Here is a 12,591-nt window from a genome sequence, read left to right as displayed (position 1 = left end):
TAATATATATCACACTTTTCTTTTACTTTCTTTCTATGGTCTAGGCATACAAATATATTTAAAGTAAACCCAGCCCTGGCTGGTCTGGCTCAGTGGATAGAGCATTGGCCTGCGGACCAAATGGTCTCAGGTTCAATTCTGGTCAAGGGCGCATGCCTGGCGTTGCGGGCTCGATCCCCGGTGGGGGGCGTGCGGGAGGCAGCCAATCAATGATTCTCATCATTGATGTTTCTCTCTCTCCCTTCCTCTCTGAAATCAATAAAGATATATTTTTAAAAACATTAAAAATAAATAAAGTAAACCCAATACCAGTAGGCTATTTTCATCTTTTATGTGTGTGTTATTTGTTTATATTATGCATTCATTTGGGTCTATGTATATCCCAAAAGGAGAAACTATGCTTGTGAACCTAAGAGTTGAGGCTCCTACCTTAAGCTTAGACAGTGCATGAGAGTAACTAACAAATGCTTTTATGTACAGACTGATCAACATGCAATGGTTAAAACAGAGGCATAAGTGACATACCTTTGTTCTGTTCGAGGCAAATAGATCAGAATGCGGCTGTAACTACAGGTATAATAGGAACAGGCTTATAAATAACATGTGAAGCCAGAAGCTGTAAACTTGGATTCAGAAACCAAAATGCAAAGTTTAAAAAGATGACCAATTACTTCCTGCAGTTTAACAAGGGGTATGTTTTGCTTTAGTATTCAGCTATCCATTCTTTATCAATAAAGTCAGGGATCCAATATCCTAATCTCTAAAATGGGGATAATTTCGACAGCTGAGCATATTACATGATTTTTTTTTATTTATCAGATGTGAAAGCTTATAGAAGGGCTTTATAAACTACTGTTTATAGAAGTGTGTGCTATTATTTCTGTTTTCTATATAAAATTGAGATTAGTAAGTTTGGCTAACTGAGGCCATCTGAAATAAAAAATTAAGCATTCTCCTGATATTACAAGCTTTTTGTCAGTGTTCCCTCTTTGCCCATATATTAACTGTTCCTCAGATATAAATGTTTTACATATTCTTTAGAACTTTCCCCCATGACCTTTCTCTTTTCTCTTGAAATTTTTCCTAGAGAATATCTTTCCCTCCAATGTCTTCAAATACCTTCTACAGTCTGGAAACACTTAAATTTACCTCTATAGACCTACTTCCTAACATCTAGATCCATATCCCAGCTGCTTATTTTCCACCTCCTTCATCCACAGCGTCAGGGGAGCCTGGGGGCTGAGATCAAAGACATACAGTGTTGGAGACAAGATGCTATGAGTGTAAAAGGAGGCAAAACATACTGGGAAGTGTCCACTCCAGCCACAGCTGGATTCAGAGAAATGATCAAGAGGAGGTGAGGGACCAGAGGCACCTCGATCGTGTCCACCCCTGGCACCTCTCAGATCCACTCGTACCCTACATTAAATGAATCCATTACTGAGTGTTCAAGGTGTTGTCCTCTTTTAAAAGCTTAATACACAAGGGTTAGAGGGACATGCTACAGATGCTGCAACTGATACCCAAACCAAAATTCACGTTTCTGTTACCCTTATATATTTTTCTCTCCCTCTGTCTGCTAGGTGCTCTGCCACACCTCCTTATCTCAGCCCATTCTTCCTTCATACAAAGTAAACAACTGTGTGTAATGCTCACACCTCTGCTAACTGAGAATGTTTCCTCCTTCCCACTGTCCTTCAGGGCCACCCCTGAGTAAGGCTATAATGAGGTAGCAGCCCATACTTGGTTCCACATATGGAGCCAACCTATATATATGAGGTGAGGGAACTATATAGATGCATTTGAGAGAGGTAAGTAGAATTTAGGTCATCCGTTGACATAATGTATTTGCCCTATGACCTTCTTGGGCCTGATCCCAAAAATACCATTTCCATTTGTCTTAGTCCATTCATGGTACTATAACAAAAATGCTATCAACTTGGTGGTTCATAAACAACAGACATTTATTTCTCACAGTTCTGGAGGCTGGGAAGTCCAAGATATGGCTCCAGTAGATTCGGTGTCTGGTGAGAACCCACTTTCTCATAGACAGCTGTACTTTTGCTGTAACCTCACATGGTGAAACGGGCAAGGGAGCTTTCTCAGAGGCTCCTTTGTAAGGGCACTATTTCCATTCATGAAGGCTCCATCCTCATGAAATATCACCTCCTAATGACCCCACCTCTCAATACTATCCCACTTGGGGGTTAGGATCCTAAGATATGACCCATAGCACCATTTTGCAATGAATTTTCACTGTGTTCATCCTAACTTGACAACTCAGTGATCTACCCTGGCTGTGGTGGGCAGCTGATGGACAGGGGCTCAGTCTCTACTAGTGCTCAGCAGTGCACCAGAACCCACTGCTGATGGAATACAGGATCTTGCTCTAAAACCCTAGGGGTCTGTGCCACAACTTCCCTGTTAGGGCTTCCAGATACTCCATGTGGAGTCCTTACCTGCCTCTTGCACAAGTGGATCTGCCTAAGAGACAGGGCAGCTTAACTACAGCATGGACCTGCTGCAGAGCCCTCTTTTGCTACAGGTCCCACTTGAAACTAGCTACAGTGTTTGGGAAAAGAGGTGTTTTTAAGTGTCATGTATGCTGCCTTAAAATCTGAAAAGGCCTATTAAGCACTCTGCCTATGTTCTTGGTTGTATTGGGTACAGGGCAGAAAGTGAGATAATTTGTCCTTTACCATGGAGAGAATATCCTGGAATGTCCAAGGTCATTGAATCTCCAGAAACATTAACAATAAAGTATCTCTCTGAAACTTCACAGAGTTTTTCTCTTATGATCTGACTTGAATGCTGTTACTAGGGTAACTAGGGTACTTTCTTCTTACACACCAGATCCAGTTAGCAGAGGCATCAGAATAGTAGTCCGGTGTAATGATCTTTGAAATGTTAAGATATCAAAGTCCCTGAAGATATTATTATAGAGAGCAGGAGCATTAATATTGTCCTGGACAAGACAGTAAATGTGTACCATTGTTCATCTAACAATACATAATTTGACCTTGAAACTCTTGAATGCATTTGCTAGATCAATACCAAGTACAAGAAGCTATATTGATCTGTTCTAGCAGAGATAAAATATGTGGCACCGCTGCATTAGGGCCAACCACTTGGTTAAATTTGTGGTGGTCTACCATCATCTTCCCAAATCCACATGGTTGTTACATGGGTCAAACAGGTGAATTGCAAGGAAATATGTTGAAAATAACCCTTTCACTTTAAGTCTTTGAGGATGACACTAACCTCTGCAATTTCTCCCAGTTTCAATTTTTCTTCTGATTTTTTTCTTGGTGCAGGAAGCTGGACTATAAGACAGACTTGGGACAGGACTCCATTTAAAACCTGCCCTTCCAAAGATTCACCCTAACCAAGGCTCATGATAATATTTCTGGTTCCCTGTCATAAGTACTAGTTCAGATTATTTATCCAAAATCCTTTGAAAAGTCTTTATCCAACATATTATCCTATCTAATAAAAGAGTAATATGCAAATTGACTGTACCTCTGCTATACCCACAAGCCACAGCCACCAGCCAATCAGGAGTGAGTATGCAAATTAACCCAAGCAAGATGGATGTGGCCATGGAGCTGCAGCAAGCAGGAGGCTTGGGTTTCCCGGGCAATGGAGGAAGCCAAGCTTCCCTGCTGCCCTGGCCAGCCCAGGCCTACACTCAAGGCTACAAAGTTTCAATTATAGAAGATAAATAAATCCCAGATACCAGGGCCTCTGCTTGGGTCACCGGGGGGCGTGACCGGCCTGCAAACCACCACAGGCCCCGCGCCCAGGCTGCCCCACGCCCCAAGGGAACCCCCACCCTGATCCGGGACACCCTTCAGGGCAAACCAGCTGGCCCCACCCATACACTAGGCCTCTATCCTATCTAATAAAAGAGTTAATATGCAGATTGACCATCACTCCAACACACAAGATGGCTGTCCCATGTGGTCAAAGATGACTGCCCCCATGTGGACACAAGATGGCCACCACAAGATGGCCAGCAGGGGAGGGCAGTTGGGAGGGACCAGGCCTGCAAGGGAGGGAAGTTAGGGGCGACCGGGCCTGCAGGGAAGGGCAGTTAGGGGAGACCCAGGCCTGCAGGGAAGGGCAGTTAGGGGAGACCCAGGCCTGCAGGGGAGGGCAGTTAGGGGTGACCAGGCCTTCAGGGGAGGGCAGTTAGGGGGGACCAGGCCTGCAGGGGAGGGCAGTTAGGGGCAATCAGGCTGGCAGTGGAGCAGTTAGGCATTAATCAGGCTGGCAGGGGAGTGGTTAGGGGGTGATCAGGCTGGCAGGCAGACGCAGTTAGGGGCAATCAGGAAGGCAAGTAGTTGGGAGCCAGTAGTCCTGGATTGTGAGAGGGATATCCGACTGCCCGTTTAGGCCCGATCCTACCTGGATCGAGCCTAAACGGACAGTCGGACATCCCTTGAGGGGTCCCAGATTGGAGAGGGTGCAGGCTGGGCTGAGGGACACACCCCCCATGCACGAATTTCATGCACCGGACCTCTAGTTATATGATAAATGGTTATAAGTCCTTCTGGGTAAGAATTGGAGAATATTTATTGTATAAACTTAAAGTAACCACTCAGGGTTCTTTCTCAAGAGAACACAGCCTTTCCTTCAACCTATGGTTTCTACATCTGTGAACTAGCTCAGATCTCTCTGATAACTAGCTCAGATCTGGAATCTTTTTTCCATTGTCGTCTCTAACATCAGCCTTTTCTTCACACCTCATATTCTTCCATTAATTGAAATTAGCAAGCTACACCCTGATTAGCTCTCCATCTCTCTTCTCCCAGGAGCACCACGATGTATGAAACCCTTACCACAGATCCCACGACATCAAGATCTCCTGGTTGCCACTCTGGCCTTGTTGCCTATCACAGTAATTATGTCCTAGGTGCCATCATTTGGCTTCAGGTATTCTGATATCCTGTCATTCCCATTTTTTCTAGGCAAGCCCAGGTGGCAATCTCCAGCTGTCAGTAGTAGAACAGGGAGGACAGCCACCACAGAACTTTTCCCAGATGCCCATGTCTCCCTCAACAGTGCCTTCTGTACTGTTTTCATGGATGAAATGTCATCTGTGCTCTCCCAGAAAACAGAGACAGGTACGGGTTTGCTAGTGTCACATAATAAATCCATTCTAACATACCCACCTTCCTGAGCTTCTAACTCCATTTCTCAATATTCTGTTAAGGAAGTTCTGGCTTCACCTAACTTCAAAGAGCCGTCGCAGTAGGGCATTAGGAGAGGCTCCAGGTGTCCTTGCTAGTACATTAAATCTTGAGTCATGGGAATGTGAACCCAGGTCAATAAACTCTCCACTTTCCAGCCTTCTATTCCAGCCCAAAGCCAGTGACCTCAAGATCTACTCCCACACATGTTCCCCAGTTCCAGCTGGTACATCATATTCAGACGCTGCAGTGCTTTGCTATTAACTACCCCCCTAGGCTTTCTTCCTCAAGCTGTACTCAAATTTGACTTTTGTTTCTTGTCTCTGGGCAATGAGGGGAGGAAGGAGTATGTCTTAAGGAGGACACGCATCATTTTGCAAGGCATTTGGCCCTATTGATGTTTTTCATGTAGTGTCTTTCATCGCCAGGCAAGGAAAGGATGTTCTTCTCTAGCACATGGGCAGGGGTCACTTCTGCCAGCCTAGGAAAATTGAGGGTTCAAAATTCTCTGGCACATCTACCTAACTTTCTCTTCTTATTTCTCAACTTTCCACTATCAGGGCCCTGCTTCTAACATAAAAGGCCTGACAAGGGTTCTCTCTCCATGTCCTTTGCATCCTGACCACCCTCACAATTCTATTCCAGTTCCAGTTTGGTCTCCAGCTGCAAGAGATGAGTCACTTTAAACATTGCTGTGTCCTGAGTGAACAACTGGTGGTTCTTCGAAATCAGTTAACAAAGGCCAGACAATTATACAGTCCTTATTCCCCACCACATCATTCAGTTACTAACACTACCCAGTATTTCACCCTCTACCTATTGCATATCCAATCCATTACATGTAAGGCTCCTAACCATGACACCACATCACCCCAGGAGCTATCATCATTCCATTCAACCTCATCACTTTTCTTCTCAAAAAACCCTCTGAGACACATGAAGAATAGAGTTAGAAATGATATCTACTTAACAAGCAACATTCATTACAATCAAAACCTCTGAAAATCTAAATTATCTGTCTTTTTTTTTTTTTTTACTTTTGTCAGGCACCCAGCTTGTGGGTTATCTCTAATGACATAAGTTTCTTCCATATCGTAACTGAGAGATCAATCCAGGTGAAGATAACTGAAGGAATGGGACTCTGTTAACGAGCTTAGCAAGAACATGGTGGAAGGAGCTCAATAAGTGATAAATATTCATCATGTTGTGCTGAATCCAGCAAGCATACATAAAATAGTATCATGTTCTCCCAGTCATTCAACTTTGTGTCTGTCTTTTGGAAATTGGATACCCAGAGATTGTTCTCCCATATGTATACAAATGCATTTTGCTGTCTTTTCCCATTCATTCTTAAATTCTGCTATAGTTTCCAACATTACCAAATCCTTTTTGAAGAAGGACTAAACCTCTCCAAGTATTCACCGTAAGTCACCAAACAACTGACAGGGTCTGGAACATAGGGTCAGGACAAAAACTCACTTCTCACTACACATTCTTGTGATCTGTTCACATTTATCATGCACCTATATCTATATTTATTATTTGTGCAAAATAATTGAAAGTCACCTGATATCTACCAAGTTATACCATCTTTCATAAGCTCCATCTACTCAACAAAAGCCACTTGCATCGTAGAATATGCTTATAAATCCAAACCTCCTGAATATTTCCATTTTGAATATTATTATTCCTCATTTTTGTTAGAAAATTTGCCACCAGACAATGAAATGTGAATAATAAGGAACAGTGTAAGTGTGAAGAGCTGTGAAACCCTTGAATAAATCTATTAACTGGTGTTTTTCCATTTGTTCCCTCTTTTAAATAAGATTCCTAAAAATACAAGGAGAACATTAATCAGACAAGAAACATATGCCAAAGTACAAAGATAGAGCATAATATAAAATAAAACCAATTCAAAAAGAATTACACATAAGACATAGGGAAAAGACAGATTCATACTTTGAAACTAGTTCAGAGCTGCCCAGAATAGGACTACAAAAAATAACACCCCTTGAATTCTAGAAAGCTCTATCTCTATTATTTCATGCAAATATAGGAGTAATAAAGTTTTTTTACTCATGTGGTAGAAAAGCAGCTTTATGAAAAAGCTCTATGCTTGAAGTTGAAAGTCCCAGTTCTGTTCAATTCTACGTGCATAATTTGGGAAATCACCAATGTAGGCCTCACTTTCCTCTCCATTATAGTCCTGCTAAGCAATAATGACATAAATAAATATGTGGCATGATATCTTGTAAACTGCAAAATGCAACTAAAACATAGTTACTACTAATCAAGTGCACATTCCCAAAGATAAAACAAAATGTCATGAAAATCTGGGGGAGAGGGGGTTCTGTCATTTTAGCATTCTATAATGCTCTCATAACTTTTTAAACATTCTATATATTCAAACTGGGAAAGAATAAAATTATGCCAGAGCCTATTACTAACTAACAGCAAGACAATATTAAAACTCTGGGATAATCCACCAGAAATTCTGAATATGGCTGTAATGTGTGTGTGTGTGTGTGTGTGTGTGTGTGTGTGTGTGTGTGTGTGTCCTGTGGTTTTGAATATAGCTGAAAACATAGCTTACATGGCAGTTTAAGCAAGTATAAATATTTGAAGAGACTTACTTACACCTCTCACAATGATGCCATGAAACAAGAAATAAAATGTATCTCTGAGAGAATGGAAGAAGGAAAGTGAAACTCTACATATGAATACAGAGTAGCTGTGTTAGTCAGAATCCTAATATAATCCCCATTGACCTTTATCCTCTCCCCTCAAGTGTGGGCAGAACCTGTGCAATATGATGAAATAGGAAAGGCGTGGAGGAAGATTTACAGTACATACTTGGTGGCTGTATGGGGCATCCTTCCTCAAGAGAAACTGACCTCCCCCTCAGCAAGGAGTTCTAGGTCTGTGAAATGAGTTAGATCTAGAAACTAAGTAGAAATTCATCATTCTCCATAAAGTGACTGAAGTCAGATGAATAGTCATCTGGTCTGCAGTATTTTCTGTTATATAAATTAAGCAACATTTTAGCAGGCTGTTCATCTCTTTCATTCTTAGTGACACTTTGGTTAATTAGTCAAGATAGGTGAGAAGTGCCCTAACCGGTTTGGCTCAATGGATAAAGCATCGGCCTGTGGACTAAAAGGTCCCAAGTTTGATTCCGGTCAAGGGCATGTACCTGGGTTGCGGGCACATCCCCATTAGGAGGTGTGCAGGAGGCAGCTGATTGATGTTTCTCTCTCATCAATGTTTCTGACTGTGTATCCCTCTCCCTTCCTCTCTGTAAAAAAATGAATAAAATATATTTTTTTAAAAAGATAGGTGAGAAGCACGCCATTATTGGGGACAATTGGGAAGAACCATGGAATTAAGCAGAAGATACTTACATACTAGTCAGAATCAAGGTGTTATAAGCACATCTCTGCAGGACCAGACAAGATAATCAACTTCAACACAGTGGAGACCAGTATGAGACAAAAAAAAAGGACAAAACTTAGGCTAATTGAGAGGCCACAATGAGTTAATATAAGTCAGACCTCCACCATCACAAACACACACCTAGACAACTCTCTTGAAAGGGAGAAAGCAAAAGAGAGACCCTTGAGAGAGAAGGAAAACAGCCCATTAGGAAGTTTGAACTTTGAATGAATTATTTCCCCCAAAGAGGCTATTCTACACAGAAGAGACTAAATGAATTTTAATAGGTAAAGATTATGTGTACTGATCCTCCGTCTATCTCAGCCCCACCATTCACAGGATTCCACAGGAAGATAAGTTCTCAAAATGAAAAGACAGCACTTGTTCTGGGCCAGTTGTGCTTATCTGAGGTACTTTTAATACTATGCCCCGTGGGTTCAGGTGTTGCTATGCCATGGAGTGAAGTGACAAGAATTAATCTGACAAAATCTAAACCTGTTTCCAGGGTTGTTGCTTTTCTTTAACCCATAGCACCTTTTGACAAATATTGCCACTAGTCAAGTAAAATTTGAATTTTTTTCACAGTTTTAATGTACAAAAAAATTAGAGGATTGTCTTGTTTTGCTTACTATTTTCAGTCTCTTCTCTGCTTGTCACTAAGCCAGGACCATTTTTGGCTAAATGTATAGATCTCACCCTTCTTTAAAACAACCACCACCTTCACTAGACTATTTTTCTTTTTTAGCAAACGTTATTTTTTTCTTGACTTCTTGGTTAAATTTTAAACAAACTCATCCCACAACCATATTTTTTTCATCATTAATTCTCTCTACAATCTCTTGCATTTTAAATTCTGTTCCCACCCCTTTACTAGAATAATACTGGCAAAAATCTCCATCAGTTCTTAACCATCCAGTCCAAGAGTAATTTTTCAACCTTCGATTTTCTGACCTCTCCACAGACTCTTACACTTTGGAACACACCTCTTACCATAAATTCATCTCAAAGCCCTGATAATTCTTTATTCTAAATATTTCTTCCCCCGAAGTCTTCCTCTCCATTTTTATTGTAAGTGCTTCAGTACCCCAGCTCTCCCCTATGCTATTACAATGGTTTCAAACTCCTTATTTCTCTTTTTAATCCATTTTTTCATATCATGATGAAAATAATCTTCCTAAAAGGTCTATCTCATATGTAACTCTTCTTTAAAAAAAAAAAATCCAGGGTTCCTTTCATTCATCCTTAAGCTATCGATATTTTTAAAGAGTTCTCCAAGTTATTTTAATGTGCAGCCAACATAGAGAATCACTGATCTGGAATAAGATCAAGTCCAAGTACACTGGCCTTAGCCTGGGGCAGTGATGCATCATAACCCCCGGCAGAGTTGTTAACATGTTTCTCAATCTTCAATGTACATAGGAAATCACCTGAGAAATCTTGTTCAAAATGCAAGGTTGGAGTCTGAGATGCTGTATTCCTAATAAGCTTTCATGTAAAGGCTATGCTGCTGCTCTGTGTTAAAGAATAAAAATATTAAATGATGCCTGTTAAAGCACAGTGAAGAAGATTTTGTTCAAGGAGGAGATATTGCAATACTATAGAAACCACTGAGATAGAATATTGAAATGAGAGAGAGAGGTCACGCTCACCTCCGTACAGAGCATGGGCAAGTGGGAATTTATGAAAAAAAGTAGGATGGAAGTCAGTGGATGGGAAATTACTAAAAGGAAAATGAGGGGTAAAGGAAGATTCTGGCTAAACTGTCCTAACAGGATTCTTGTTGAGGCAAACTAGGATGACCAGACATCACTTAAGGATGGTAGAAGATGGGGAACCAAATCAAATATTGAGAGTGGGGGATCCTAATTAAATTGACGTAGCAGTATACTTGCTAAAATTGGACAATACGGAGAAGAACATGAAAGTCCAAAAGTCGGGCCTAGTTGAAAAAGAGTTCAAGGGAGGCTGAGTAGAGTTTGGTCAATGATAAACTCCTCATCAATAACCAGCAGTCAAACTATACAAACCCCATTTTCCCTATATAGATGCTCTTCTACTTGTGATGGGATTAGATCCTGATAAACCCAAATGAAACTATTGTAAGGTAAAAATGTATTTAAATCGCCTAAACAACTAAACATCATAGCTAAGCCTGGCCTGCCTTAACCACACTCAAAACACTTACATTAGCCTTGTTGGGCAAAATAATTTTCTTGCCATTGCCCAGCATCACAAGAATATAATACTGCATATTGCTAACCCAGGAAAATATCAAAATTCAAATTTTGAAGTACAGTGTCTGCTGAATGCATATGGCTTTTACACCATTATAAACTCTAAAAATCAAAAGTTGAACCACTGGAAGTCAGGGACCATTTCTACATGCATTTCCTCCATCTTTCTTGCTGGTGTAACTTGCCACTTTGCTCTGGTTGTTATAACTTTTTAAAATGTTCTTCATGGCTTTTTTTTTTTAAGTATATTTTATTGATTTTTTACAGAGAGTAAGGGAGAGGGAGAGGGATAGAGAGTTAGAAACATCGATGAGAGAGAAACACCGATCAGCTGCCTCCTGCACACTCCCCACTGGGGATGTGCCCACAACCAAGGCGCATGCCCCCAACCGGAATCAAACCTGGGACCTTTCAGTCCGCAGGCCGACGCTCTATCCACTGGGCCAAACCAGTCAGGGCTTCATGGCATTTTTTTATAACCACACACTTCATAACCCCTCCATTACTTCAGCCCCACCTTGACCTCTGCTTGCTAAACCTCTCCTCTAAACCGTTAGGATATATATTGTCCAGACTAATCCTTTTCCTGCTTTAACAGTATATTTACCAATTGTTCAAACATTTTGTGTTTCTCTTGTATTCCTAACTAGTTGTATTCTGAGGCCATGCTAAGTATATAATAGGTATTTTTAAAATACTGGCTTATGATTATGGTTAGTGTAAGAGCCATTGTCTTCATCATTATCGGTTGATGGAGAAAATACACATTAAAATATGCTTTTATCAATGCTTTTATATAAACATAATGTATTTAACTAAATAGCATATACACTTGAAAATAGTTTTGCACATGAGTGCAGGAGATACAAATTTGAACTGTCAACGCATAACTCGGAAACACTTAATATTCACATAAATTGTAACTCATATTAAAGTCAGTTATTAAACACTTTTCAACCAACAATAGCAAAAATAGAGTTTATAAAACAAAAAGGAGACTATGTTGGGAAAACAAAACACAGACTGAGAGCAGGGCATTTGTTTCACTTTTCTTTGTGGAAGCTGATTGGCTGGAGGCCATTGGCAGTCAGCCCTGGAACCAGTTGACTATTTATTAGTAAAATCTGTTTTAGTTTCTTCTGGATTCACTGAGAAACCTTAAGTTTAGCTGACAGCATTCATGACAGGCTGCCTCTGTGTGATGTCTGCCAGAGTCTTTCTGTTAACACATCCACTTTATTTTTTTTTAATTTAACTTATTGTTCAAAGTATTACAGATGTCCCCCATTTTTTCCCCATTGACCCCCTCCAGGCCTTCACCACACTATTGTCTGTGTCCATGGTTATGCATATATGCATATAAGTCAACACATCCACTTCAATAAAACTAAACTTGCTCCATTTGTCCCCTCAAAATTTCTCAATTCCATAGGCAACTCGATCTTCATTCTACTTTGTAATAATGATTTTATGGCCCCTCAAGTCTTGCTAACCCCAGATTGGGAATCCCCATTCTAAAGCATTGTCCATTTCACCTTCTAATGCATATTTCCGATAGTTATCAACTGACTTGCAAAGTTGTCATCCTGCTACTCACATCACTCCAGAAAACATCAGAGTAATTTCCCCAGAGTCAAAGGAATGACAGAAAAAGAATCATAATAATTCATATAATATTATTGGAATTCAGTTGCTACCAAATATTAATAAGATATACCATTTTATAATTAGCT

Source organism: Plecotus auritus, assembly GCF_963455305.1.
Source record: "Plecotus auritus genome assembly, chromosome: 5".
NCBI lineage: Eukaryota > Metazoa > Chordata > Mammalia > Chiroptera > Vespertilionidae > Plecotus > Plecotus auritus.
Note: the sequence above shows the minus strand (reverse complement) of the source record.